General features: G+C 50.3%; 1 protein-coding gene across 2 annotated transcripts in view; it reads right to left on the bottom strand.

The window, feature by feature from the left end:
* Positions 1-12,401, bottom strand: part of Fgfr1 (fibroblast growth factor receptor 1) — a 57,332-nt gene extending 44,931 nt beyond the window's left edge. For both annotated transcript variants that reach the window (XM_029531732.1, XM_029531733.1), the window contains exon 1: positions 12,109-12,401. The gene's annotated coding sequence lies outside the window, so the exon portion shown is untranslated. The remainder of the gene's footprint in view (positions 1-12,108) is intronic.
* Between the last annotated feature and the right edge of the window lie 1,542 nt (positions 12,402-13,943).

The raw sequence follows: 13,943 nt of genomic DNA, 5'->3' as shown, positions 1-13,943 counted from the left end.
AAACAGCCTCCACTCCTTCTGTTAGGAATTCCACAAAAACACAGCTACACAACTGTAACATATACGCAGAGGGCTTATACTATGAGTCCCTATGAGCCCCGGTTGATAGTCTGGGGTTCTTGTGGGGTTCTTGACCCCTCTGGCTCCTACAATCCCAGAAGGATGCTTCTTAGGGTGCAAAGAGAACTGAGCCTATCCTGACACTGAATCAGGGGTAACAGGTCTCAACTGGGCTTAAATCCATAATATGGCTTGTTCCCCAATGGGCACTTTTGAGAGGTAAAGATCCCTTTGAGAGACAGCCCTCCTGGGAGGTTTTAGGTCAGCTGGGGACATGTCCTTGAAGAGGATTTCAGAGGTCCAGTCTCACATCCCTCCCCACCCTTTCTGTTCCCGGCCATGGGTGAGCAGGATTTCTCTACCACGCCATGAAGAGAGCTCGGCGGACCTGCCTTCATCCCACCACGAGGCATGCTCAAAAGCAATGGTCAACCCCACAAAACGGAGAGTTAAAGAAACCTTTCCTCTCTTTAACGTGATTGTGTCAGCTATTTTGTGAGAGCATTGGGAAGCTGGATTCTACCCTGCAGTTCTACCACAACGTTCTCAGTACTGACTAAGGGCCAAGTCGGCTAGGACTGCCATCATGATGTTCTTTGAGAAAAAAAGCCTCGCTCACAGATGAAAGGAAAGGAAAGGACCTCATGGAAGTTCCAAAGAGCCATATTGTGATCAAGGGCTTGAGAAAAACGTGCAGTTTCAGGACCCATGCATTTCCGATGTGGATTATGAAGACATGGCCAAATCCAAGAACCACCACATTCAAGCAGTCCCCCAAGATGGCATGGAAATGGCATCAAGAAATGAAGGTAAAAAAGCTAGGTATGGAGGGACACTCCTATAGTCCCAGCATTTGGGAAGCAGAGGCAAGGGGATCCAGAGTTTGAGGCCCGCCTGGTCTACATAGAAAAGTCCAGGATAGCCAGGAACACACAGAGAAACTGTCTCAAACCCCCCCCCCCAAAGAAATCCAACTCACAAAGATATGAATCTCTTAAGATGCAGGCAAGCAAAACAGAAGCAACAAGTGCACACACTGAAGCCATTAAAGCCCTTCTGAAGCCTAAGGAGGTTGAGACCAGAATGCCAAAGAGTCCCATCCACGGGGTGGGCAGACTTGCTTTCATCACCCACCTAAGTTCTGGCATTGGGTTCATGGCTGCACAGCCAAGGGTTGCAGACTGTACCATTCAAAGGCTATGACCCAAGCAAGACCAAGGCTGCCGCTGTTGCTCAGGGTCCCAAAGGTGTCTAGGCTCCAGGTAGACCAGTGTGACCCACCCCCTCCTCAACCCCTGCCATACACACACACTATTTGTAGATGGTTGTGGTAATGCACAAATTAAAAATAAAAAACAATAACGAGAAAGAGAGAGAGAGAGAGAGAGAGAGAGAGAGAGAGAGAGAGCCTTGTTTAAGTATTACACAACCACTGCAAGGGACAGGAATCTGCTGACTTCCCGACACGCGACTTCATTCCATCCGGGTCAAGCCAATCCCTCTGATAAAGAGTAAATAGAGATGAAGAGTGGGGTCACAAGTCAAGACACCTAAGGCACTCCAGACCGTCCTTCATGGGCAGGTGACTAAAGGAAAGATGGTGCATATTGTTAATCCCAGCATTCTGGGGGCAGGCAGATCCCTGTGAGTAAGGCTAGCCTGGTCTATACAGTGAGTTCAGGGACAGACAGACAGAAAGAGGGAGAGAGGGAAGAAAGAGAAAGGAAGGGGGGGGGAAATAGGAGGGGTTAAATACTAGTTCATAGCTTCAGGTCACATGGAATATGGAGACCCCATAAACCACCTTTTGGGGGGGTTGTTTGCACCAGGGATGGAATCCAAGGCCTTTCACAGGCTAAGCAAGTGTGCTATAGCAGAGATCCATCCCTGGGTCCCCAGGGTCTTTCTTTTTGCCCCTAAAATGAGAAGACTCACGGAACCTCCAGTCCCACCAGTCTCCCCCCCCCCCCCAGGGAACACATGCCCCTACTTGAGCAGGACATTGTGAGGTGGATCCAGCGATCTCTGACGTTGGGTGGTGACGCTGACATCTGACAGCCAGGAGTGGCCATGGCAGGGTGAGGTGGGAGAGGAAGGCCCTACAGACAAGCGCAGTCAAGGGCCGGTGCAGAGGCTGACCTGGCTACAGCTGTGTGTTCTGTAGCCCTGGAGCCGTCCCGAGTTTGTGATGGCCATGTTTTGGTATTGTAAATGTTTTCTTTTATGGATTACTGCTGGGGGGGGGGGGGAGCAGGGTGACTGTGTCACAGCACGCATGCAAAGGTCAACTGTGTGCTCCATAGAGTCAGCTTTGGACCCTCTACTTTTGCATGGGTTATGGGGACTGAGCCATCTCGCTGGCTCTGTGGTGGTAAAATCTAAAACGACTTCCGAGGATCCTAAGGATAAGATGACAAGTGGCAAGAACTGGCTGGCCACTGCGTACTGGGGTGACCATCTCCTGCCTCCCAGGTGTTTTCTGTCCTCGGTGCTCCAGGAAACCATCCAAACTATTCAGAGACTCTGCTTCCGGAACATGCCCTAATGTGGTGTTTCAGCCTTGCACGCCCCTGAATCAAGAAGGGCCCCTCTCTAGCCAGTCAGTTCTGACTGGCAAAAAACAAAACAAAACAAAACCCAAAAATATATGCACACTACCACTAGCTCCCTCCAAAGGCTTACTAAAAATAATAATAATAATTTTAAACTAAAAATGAAGTAAATATTTCTCTTCTAGTTTCTTTTTTCCTTTTCTTCCTCCTCCTCTTCCTCCTCCTTCTTCTGAATTTTAGGAAAAGGGTTAGAAATGGAAGGAATATTTGCTGAATGCTCTGCAGAGCCTACACAAGTAAAATACATTTATAACTCTAAAATTTCCTTTATTCTTCCTGCTCTACCTCTAAGGATAGTACTGGTCTCTGCTAAGAGAAAAAAAAAAACCTGGGATTGGGGGGGAGGGGTAGAGGTATCGGGAATCCAAGAGCTTAAGAACTTTGCCCAAGGAAATGGAGCTGTTGGTAACACTAGAACTTGATCGCCCCGGTTTGGGAGACATTAATTCAAGGTGGGAGAACGCAAATAATTTCTCCACACCTAAATGTGATACAACTCAGGGGAGAAATCACTGCCCAGCATACAAGAGGTCCTGAGTTCATCCCCAACACAGGAAATTCAAAAATAAAAACCAGCCCCCCATCCAATGCAGGCAGACTTAGGCAGATTCCCATACACTGGAGAAACTGAGAGGATAAAGAAAAAGCCAAGTTAATGCTGGAAACAAGTCCCTCATTTTCTGTTCACTCAGGGCCATTCAGGACCCAGGGTCAGGCACAGTCTCAGGCCTGAAGATGCTCTAAACCCACACCTCAGATCCCAAAGACACACCTAATCAGTGTAGATAGCCGTTATCCAGAAGGTACACCGGACAACAAAACCCTGAGTCCCACAGTAACCCTGAGTACTAAGTCTTTAGTATCAACAAAGGGTGGGTAGGAGGAGCCGGTGTCAACGTGAGATGACTGATTAGACTCCAGCAGACCGCAGCTTCCACCTGTCACTCTGTCCCCTGAGACATCTGCCCACCTACCTCTTCCTAGGTGTGGGCTGGCTGCACACACCTCCTTTCATCCCCGTGATGAATGCTCTTCAGACACCTGAGACTATTCTGAGAGTTCTCTGGCACCGTCCCCCTGACTCATGTCCAAAACAGGTACAAGAGTCCCTCCTGCCTCCCCCTCTTCTACACTCCAGGCCTCAAATTGCACAACAAAGATGCTATAGACACTTGGTCTCCTGGTACCAACTCCAGGAATGAAAAGGTTGTCGGGCACACGCAATGCATCGCTTGCACATCTGCAGAATGTGCGGTAGCATAAACCACGAATCCAAACTCAATGGGGAATCTTAAAGACTAGCCCCGTAGCCCTTAGGAATCCTCCGTCCTCCACTGCTTGACAGGTGTGACCCACAGTCAGGTGTACACAGAGGATTCCCCACATCGGCCGCCCCATCAGTCCCTCCACTCTCAGCCCAGGCTCCCAGATTCCAAAGCCCAATCTGTTTAGACGAAGAGGTCTTCAAGGAAGGGCATCGAGATCATATTACCTCACTTTTCATACTTGTGGGAAGGCTAAAATATCTGTCCTGATGACATCCGGGTGGTTACAAGGACCAAATGGACAGTGTGAAAGAAATGGAGAGGGTCTCTTTTAAATAACTTATGCAACAGGACCTTCAGTGTATCTAGTGGGAAGTCAGGGCGTGGAGCACCCGGCCTTGTACCTCAGTTCTAAAGGTATAGAGTCTACTAACATCAGAGCTGTTTGTCTAAAATGATGCACAATACCTCTGACTGGTGCTTTCAGGGACAAGTATTGCTCATGGTATCTTCTCCCTCATCTTCCTCTCTTTTTCTCTTGGTTTTCCTGAGACAGGGTTTTTCTCTGTGTAGTCCAGGCTATCCTGGAACTCACTCTGTAGATCTGGTTGCTCTCAAACTCAAGAGAACCACCTGCCACTGCCTCCCAAGTGCTGGGGTAAATAAAAAAGGTGTGCACCACCACACCCACCTTCTCATCTTTCTCCTAAAGATTTTCTTTGTGCATGTGCGTACATGTGTGTATGTGTCTGTATGTGTCTCTGTGTGTGTTGTGACTGTGTGCCATATGTGCATGGGTACCCAAGGAGTTAAGGAGAGAGGGCATCATATTCCCCAGTATAAAGTGGTATGAGCCACTTGATGTTGGTCCTGGGAAATGAACCCTGGTCTTCCTGAGGGACAGTGTGTGCTCTTACCAGCTGAGCCCTTAGGCTCAGCCCTTAGGTCCCCAGTTCCCTGTTCTCTAGAAGGCAGTCAACAAACGCTTTTATTCACAACACTGCCCCCACGGGACAGTTCCTTTCCCTGGGTCTTGGCTCCCAACTGAAGGAGACCTGAACATGTGTCTCCCCACATCACATGTTCACATGTATACACACGGCCAGCACAGTGAAGAGCCTGCTCTCTATAATACTAGGCTAACAGAAGAAAGAATCGTAAACTTGTATTTTTTAAAAAAATTACTTTTAAACTTTATTTTTTTTATGTGTATAGCTGTTTTGCCTGCTTGTACGTCTGTGCATCCCATGTGGGCCTGAAGAGAGCATCCCATCCCGCTGAAACTGGAATTACAGATTGTGAGCCTCACCATGTGGGGGTGCTGGGAACCAAGCCCAGATTCTCGGAAAGAGCAGCCAAAGCTCTTAACCACTGAGCCGTCTCTCCAGACCCCAAACTCCTTGTATTCTGAGTCTCCCCTGGACCACACTCTTCTATCGAACACGAGCTTCCTCCCTTCGCACAGGTACTTCCCACCCTCCATCCTCACAGCCCTAACACTCTAGACCTAGTTGCCAAATCTGGTGGCTCCAGGCCATACTGCAGCTGTTGAGCTATTGAAATATGGTCCCTGCCAACTGGGGTGAATGAGAGTGAAAAACAGAACTTGGCCATCAACACAGGGAAGAAAAAAAAAATGTAAAATATCTTAACCATTTTTTTTTAAATATTGGGACCAGATACAGCGTGTACTTCAGCATGCTTGAAGCTGTCCTTTCAATTGAATTGCCAGCACTTCCAGATTTTCATATTGATTTCACGTAAAAGGATATTTTAGAAATGGCAATAATATGATACAAATAGACCTGCTATAAATGCAATGTATTCTTCAAATCTAAACAAATACATTTAAAGTATTTCACCTGTTTCTCCTCATAGACTTCCAAATGAGGATACTACTGCCCCAAAATTTAAGGAGGCTCCCATTGTCCCTCTTGCAACTAGGTGCCCACAATTAGGTCAGGTTAGACCTCATCAATGAACCCCACCTCACAAAGCTCCGCTTCCAGAGGCTGTCTAGCCCCTCAGCCCAGTCCTCTGATTTCCCTATAAATCCCCAGCCCCTCTCCCAGAGTGCTTACTATGTCAACTCATCAACTTACTGCTCACGGTTCCTCAAGGTCCCTTTCTTCTCTCCCCAGGCATCCTGGCTAGTTTTATGTCGACTTGACACAACCTAGAGTCATTTTTTGGAAGAGGGAACTGAGAAAAAAGCCCCACCAGAGTGGCCTGTCAGCAAGCCCAGCTCCCTGTGGGCAGTGCCACCCCTGGGTGGGTGGTCCTGGGAGCTAGAAGAAAGCAGGCAGAGCAGGCCATGGGGGAGCAAGCCAGTGAGCAGCACCCCTCTGTGGCTCCATCAGCCCCTGGTTCCCTCAGCAACGGGCAGTAACCTGGAAGGGTAAGAAGAAATAACCCTTTCTTCCCCAAGTTGCTTTTGGTCATGGTTTCATCCCAGAAACTCTAAGACACTGGAAAAACCTGTGGGCTTCCGTGAAGCAGGATTGGTGCCTACCTGCCTTTTATCCTACCCTCAGCCCTCAGCATAGGAGGTGGGGGTATACACAGGTGATGGAGCATCCATGTTAGAGTGCGATAAAAGGCAAGCGAGCCTGAGAAGAAACAAACCCAGAAGAAACAAAACCAGGACCTCTTTGGAAAAATGTCTGGAACCTTCCATGGTTCAGATTTAGAAGTTGTTTGGATTTCAGAACATTTGGATAGGCTTTGCCAGTAAGCCCCAAGTGTGAGATCCCAAAGATCTTGGAGTCTGAAATTCTTTGACTGCCAACAGGGCATGTACTTCTGGAGTCCAAGTTCTCAACCTGCATATATTCAAGGAAAAATAGACTTTGGGTGGGGAAGCCACAGCCAATTCCCCACGCTAAGTACCCACAATACCAACAGAGTAATGTTCTAAACATACTGAGGTCCCAGATTTGAGGACTGTGGTACAGAAGTATGACTCCCTTTAGGTAAAAATAAGACGTACTAAACAATAGAGGGAACTTTCTACTCACAGCGCTTTTAATAAATATTTTTAAACACTAGGGGTAGCCTTGCTCACAAAATTGACACTGGAGCAAAAGAAATGCTCATTGTGGAGCTGCACCTCTCCTCAGCCTCTGCTGCTGTAGCTGAAGACCATCACGTGGGTCTAGTGAGTTCAGTTCTGAGTTCGGTGGCACAAGTTCACACTCACACACGGACATATACATATAGATAAAAATAAAATAAAAAGAAATGCCATGCTTGCTTGTTTTATGAAGAAGTTCGGTTTATTAAAAATATTTGAAGCAAGGAGGGTTAAAAGAAGGAAATGGGCTTTCAGAAAGACACACCCAAGCTTGAGGACGTGGGTTTCTCTATAGGGAGTGGCCTAGCTTATTTTGCATCTCTGTTACAAAGTATCCACATTGAAAAAAGTTTAGCTCTGTAGTAAAACTATTTGCCTAGCAAGTGCATTATACCCTGGGAGGGAGGGAGGGAGGGGGGGGGAGAGAGAGAGAGAGAGAGAGAGAGAGAGAGAGAGAGGTGTTTGAATATGTAAAAAGTATTTAAATGTCTTTTATATCAAAAAATTAGTAATTGTATGGGGGTATGGAGCCTGTCACTCACACTCAGGAGGCTCGGGCAGGAGTATCTCAAACTGCTGGCCTTGAGGGCTATGAAAACCAGACTCAAAAAAAAAAAAAAAAAAAAAACCAAACAAACAGGGTCGGGACAGATGGCTCAACAGATAGAAGTGTACCTACTGCTCTTAAAGATGAACTGGGTCTAGTCCCCAGCAGCACTAGGTGGCTCGCAACCATTTGTAACTCTAGTTTCAGGGGACCTAACACCACCCCCCTTCTAAATGCATCAGGGGCCAGAAATGCGTGTGATCCGCATACACACATGTAGACATAAGTCTAAAAAAACAAACAAACAGGGCTGGTGAGATGGCTCAGCGGTTAAGAGCACCGACTGCTCTTCCGAAGGTCCTGAGTTCAAATCCCAGCAACCACATGGTGGCTCACAACCATCCATAAGAAAAATCTGATGCCCTCTTCTGGAGTGTCTGAAGACAGCTACAGTGTAAACACATATAATAAATAAATAAATAAATAAATAAATAAATAAATAAAATCTTTAAACAAACAAATAAACAAACAAACCAACAGTAACAAGAACACTGCAAGTGAAACAACTTAACTGCTGAAGACAGGACATAGAAGAGGTGTCCATTGTTACCATAATCTTGGAATTCCTTACCCAGGTGAACACTATTTAAGTTTCCAGGCTTGGGGGCTGGGGGCGGGGTTTGGGAGCTTCTTCCTGGAGGGATGGTAGCAAGCTAAGAATTTCTATTTAAGGCCAATGCAAACTTGGGGCGGGGTGTGTGTGTGTGTGTGTGTGTGTGTGTGTGTGTGTGTGTGTGTGTGTGAACCAGGGGTGGGGGGCAATATCCTAACTCATATGAGGCACTTAACCCCCCCTCTAGAAACACCAGCACCTTTTCTAAAGTTCTACACCTGGCCTCCTCCTGGTGCATACAGACCCTTTCCAGAACCCCAGAGAAAAGGAGATCTGCAAGACAATTTCCCAGGAGGAAATTAAACTCCTCCCAAGTGACAGGAGCGTGGTCTTTTCACAGGACATCACAGTTCATTCAAACTCCTCTTCCTCCTGTAGCTCAGGCCCAGACTTTCCAGGAAGGAACCGAGGTCGTCAGGAGGTCCAAGCCAGCTTCAAACTCAGCATGCTGGATGACCTTGGGGTTCCTTGGACTTTTACCCAGAGGCCTGGAGGCCATCAGGACATCAGGTGTTACCCTTCAACAGCCATTTTGATCAAAGAGATTACAAAAATTGGAGGCAAGAAGAGAGCCTTTGGGGCCAGCAAGATAGCTCAGCAGGTGAAGAAGGGGGGGATTGCAGCTAAACTTGATTTAGATATCTTAGACCCAACCCACATAGTGGGAGAAAACCAAGTTCCTTTTTATTTTATTTTATATTACACATATATGTGTGTGGTGGATATGTGCACGCCAGGGCAGGTGTCTTCAGAGACAGTACCTTTCCTGTGAACTGCCCGAGGTGCACGCTGGTGAACCTGCGTCCTCTGGAAGAGCAGCCAGTGCTCTTAACGGCTGAGCCATCTCTACAGCCCGAGGAACCTATTCTCTGACCTCCACTGGAGCACTGGGGCTCCCACATAGACAGATGAGTAAATAAATGTGATTTTAATAAGAAGAAAAAAAAATGAACATGAAATAAAAAAGCATTCAGAGACACTAGCTGCTAAGCCCCAAGTTCATGGGAACAAAGCTTCTAAGAGCCGTGCATGGGGCGAGTGTCACAAATAAGCAAAGAGAGGATGGTTAACAGTGCACTCCGTGGATTGTCTTGGTCTCCAAGGTTGGTGGTGTCTTGCCTACGCAATGCTCCATTCAGTTTTCTCATCTGGAGTCCACTCTGAAGTCAGCTAGCTGGGGTTTAGGGTGGTTATATGCATTCTAACCCTCTCCCGTGTGGAGAGGTGAGGAGACAGTGATAAGTGTGCCGCTCCTCTGTTCCTTCAGCTCTGCTTCACTTGCTATTCAAAGGACACTGACTTAACCTTCCACCATTGCTTCATGGCCTGGGGCCAAGGAAAACAACCCTCTCAAGACTAAATCGAGGGACCAAAGGAAGCAGTTCCTCCAACCTCCCATTGTGAATGAAAATACCTCTGTGTATTGGAAATACACATGGCTCTCAGTCCACTGCCCCTCACTGAAAAGCTGACATTCAGCTATGACTAAGGGTAAATGAAACATATTTTAAGTAGCTTGTCACTGATGAAGTGTGTAACTGTCCTGGCTGGAACAGAGCCCCAGACAGCAACTCAGGGTCCCTAGACACCCAGCACTCTGGGGTCATCTGGGTCCCCAGAGTGTGTCCCAACTGGGGAAATATGTAAACAAGCCATTAGGGAGGGAGGCAAGCCATCAGCACAGTTGACAGGGTATTAGTCGAGCCTGTTGGCCTTAGGTCACTGAAAGGAAGAGACACCACCCCAGCGTGGGGGTAATTGGCTAGACCGTGGCCGGTCCCAGGGGTCAGCTCTTAGCTTTAAAACAAGCCCCAGAGAGGAGAAAACCCGGAGACTGGCCAAGAGAGGAAGACCGGCCACTTTCTGCTCAACCATCTCAGGGCAATGGTTCTACAATTTAGAGACTATTCCAAAAAAAGCAATGGTCCGGAGGTGCGAAGACCAGAGCACATCTGGGAAGGAAACAGTCACCTTAATTACCATGTCTAGGGAAAGTGCAATTTCATTCCAGCCTCCAAAACTACCGCCCTAAGAAGGAAACCAGAGAAGTGTTTTCAATTTAAAAAGACTGGAGAGGGTAAGAGGCACCGGCCCACTCTCCCCACCCAGGCGCTAACTTCGGGCCCTTCGGATGCTTTGTCCCCCCCCCCTCCCGAAAGAGTGGACATTTCATCCCTGGCCCTGTAGTCATTGTTTAAACGGCCAAAACACTCCATTTTAAGCTTCTGAGACTCACTGAAAACACAAGGTCCTTCTGGCAGATACAGCACCGGGTGCTGCACCCTGCTCCCCAAACGGAGGACGGAACCCCGAGAGGGACTTGGACGCGTGGCGATAGGTGGGCCCACCGCGGTGTCCACATGAGACAGATGCACCAACTATAATTAAAGGGAGAGGCGATACTGGGTTCCAGGACACCCAATTTTGGCCCAGAACCACCGACAAAGGCCACCTCTAGTAAGCAAGCAAGCGGCTCCCAAGAGGGTCCAGAGATTCTTAAACACTGCCCCCACACACACACACGCACTCCCCCAATCGTCGGCCACCAGCAAGAGAGTGAAGGAATCCAAAACCACTTTAGGACCTATAACTTTCTTTTCTCTTCCAATCCCAAAGCCTCCGCTCCAAGAAATTTTAAGGGGTGGTGGTGGTGGTGGTAAAGACTTAGTCCAAGAATCTCAGTTTTAATTTAGGAGGGGGAGGGGAGGAAGAGGGATGTTTAATAATGTGGCTGCGGTGTACCCGTGTAGGGTGAAACGGAACCAGATGCGGCAGCTACATCTGGGAAATGGGGGGTGGGGTGGGGGAGAAAAACGCCAGTCAAAATGCTTTGGAAATGAGTTAACAGCTTCTAGGCCCAGAAAAAAGAGAACTCCCTCCTGTATTCCCAAGGTGTCCAGCTGTCTCACTGGGTGGGTAAATGTTTATTACAAACCCCATCTATATATTTTAAAAAGTCAGTAAATTCCTCCAAAAATAAGAGTACTAGGTTATCTTACCCCGCCGGAGACACCACAAGAGGAGGCGCAGGAGGTGTGGAGAGGGGGTCTGGCCCAGAGAAGCAACAAGCGGGCAGAGGAGGGCTCCTCCGCACCGGACGAGCTCTCCTCGTTTCTTCCACTTCCCAGGACGATCCAGACCCCGAGCCCACCCCCCCCCCCCCCGCCTCTCCAGACCCCTTCAAGAGTCCTCTAGGTCTAAGACAAAATAAGACATCACCGCCACCACCACCCCTCAAAAAGGGGGGAATCTTTGCTCGCTCTCCGCTAAAGCCAATTCAGCCATTTGGTGACGACACCTCCTTCAAACCTATTCCAAGACAAGCTAGCCTTCCCCGCCACTTCCTTTCCTCCTCAACCCCCCAACCTGGACCCCAGACTTGCCCAGAGGTAGGAAAACACTTGAAAAGATCCCAGATGTAGGGTGTTGAGCTTAAAGCCACCGGCTGAATCGGGGTGAATCCTCAAGAGGACCAAAAGATAGATGATGTGTACACACACACACACACACACACACACACACCCTCCACCTCCAGGCTCATTCCCGCCCTCCTCCCCAGTAGGGAACACACAGCTTCCGCCGCCTTCTCCTGGGCCGAGAGGGTCGGGGTCTGGACTCGGGGCGCAGCAGCCGCCTCGCCAGCTCCGGAGCGCGAGTTGGCGGAAAAGTTGGGCAGCGGGGAGCAGCAGCGGGCCCCGCGCGCGGGGAGGGGGCGCGGGCAGGGACACTGGCCGAGGGAGGAGGGACAGGGGCGCCGGGGAGGGAGCGGAGTCGGAGGGGGGGGATTGGAGGAGGGAGGCGCGGGCTGCGACTGGCGAAGCGCGGGGGCCGCTCGGGACGCCCAGCCAGCCGGCTCTGCGGGCGCCGGCGACTCTTACCTCACTTGGCGCTGCGGTCCCGCCTCTGGAGAGCTCGCCGTGGCGCGGCGGGTGTCTGGGTCTTGCGCTCCGGCCGCTCGTCCCCAGGCTCCGTTCAGATCCTGATGGGGTCTCGAGGGCTCCGCGGCCGAGGCACGACTCCCGGCGGCACTCGGAGCCGGGCGCCTCCAGCCCGGGCGGGAACAATGGAGCCGAAGCTGGTGCCCCGGAGGCGGGGCGGGGGGGAGGGCTCGGGTCCGCCGCCCGGGGTCCCCAGATCGTGCGCCCCCCGCTCTCCAGTACGCAGCGGCGGCGGCGGCTCAGGCTTCTGGCAGCCCGAGTTCCATCACCCCTCCGGGGGCTCCGGCGTGCATTGACTGCAGCACGGCTGTGGTGCGCCCCTGGGACCTGAGAAAAGTCCTCGGTCTCCGCTGCTTTGCCAGCTGCGGCGCGCGCTCGCGGCCGGCCGGGAAAGGCGAGGTCGCCGCAATGCGCTAAGCACAGTCTCCGTCCAGTCCGGACGTTGCGGGCTCCGCTTCCCTGCGCAGCTCGGGTCCTCTGCACGCAGCGGCTGCACCGGCGTCCCGACTCCCGTTCGGCGCCGCCCGCAGCCGAGAGCTCCGCCAAAGTACCCGCAGGAGCGCTCCGAGCGCTGTGCGCCGGCGAGGCGCGAGGGCTCGCTCTCTCACTCCCACCCGGCGCTAGTCCCACCTCCTCCTCCTCCCCTTGCAGTTGCCTGCTGGGCCTTGTAGTTCTCAAGCCGCAGCCCGGGAGAAGCCTGGAGCGAGCAGAACTGCTCTCCAGTCTGGTCTGACTTGAGTTTTCGCCTGGAGGGCGCCCGAATTTCAGGCTGTGGGTAGATCAGCGATTAGGGGGACAGGAGTGGAGGGTGGGGAGGGGCGGGGGGCCTGGCTATAATTTTGAGGTTGCGCTTGGCAACTTAGTCTTTGGTTATCTCTGCGCCTTGGGGAATGATTTTCGTGCTCTAAATCTCCGTTTTCCCGTCTCTAAGAGGAATAAATAGGACCCTCACGTAGCTCACAATATACGAACTGTTTTTATTGATGGATCGGTTGACTTTCCCCCTCAGACCCTTTCCTTGGATCTCAACTTTCCCCAGCTACATAATTTAGGTTTTTGTGGTTCACTCTGGAATGGACCCTGCAAATTCTACAGTGCTGTTCTTGGTAGCCTTAGAAATCACCAGCTTTCAGGAAGCAACCGAAGAGAGGAGGGGTTTTGTTTTGTTTTGTTTTCGAGTGGGGGTGTTTGTTTACTTACTTGTTTGTTTTGTTTTTTGCCTTAGGGGTTCATCAGAGTCAAACCAGAACCTCCACAGTATACTGTGAACCTCAAAGAAAATCGCTGAAATGCCCTTCCCACCAGATCCCTCCACAGAGAGGCTAATCTGTGGCTCTTTAATCCAATGAGTCCAGTGGACGGGAATCATATTGAGAATGTTGAAAAATACAAGTTTTTGGTCCTGCTTGGACACGAGAAATCCCAATGCTTTGATGAAGCATGCTAACAATTGTGAGACAGTCGGTAGGGCCTTAGCTCAGTTGCAGGAGCTCACTTTCCAGCACCGAATAAGTCTAAAATGATGATGTACACCTGCAATCCTGGCACTGGGCAGGTGGGACAGCAGAGACTTGAGATCACCGTCGGCCACTTAGGGAATGAGACGACAGCCTGTGCTTACAGACCCGGTCTCAAACAAATTAAACATGCAGGCTGGGGATGCAGCTTAGCTGGAAGACAGCGCTTTGATTCCAGCACACTCCAGACCTGATTAGGTGGCTGGTGCCTGTTGGTTTGCTGCATAGCGGTGGGGGGGGGGGGGAAGGGCTCTGCAG

The sequence above is a fragment of the Mus pahari genome, chromosome 19, assembly GCF_900095145.1.
Source record: "Mus pahari chromosome 19, PAHARI_EIJ_v1.1, whole genome shotgun sequence".
NCBI classification, from domain to species: Eukaryota; Metazoa; Chordata; class Mammalia; order Rodentia; family Muridae; genus Mus; species Mus pahari.
Note: the sequence above shows the minus strand (reverse complement) of the source record. Positions and strands in the feature narration are given on the sequence as shown.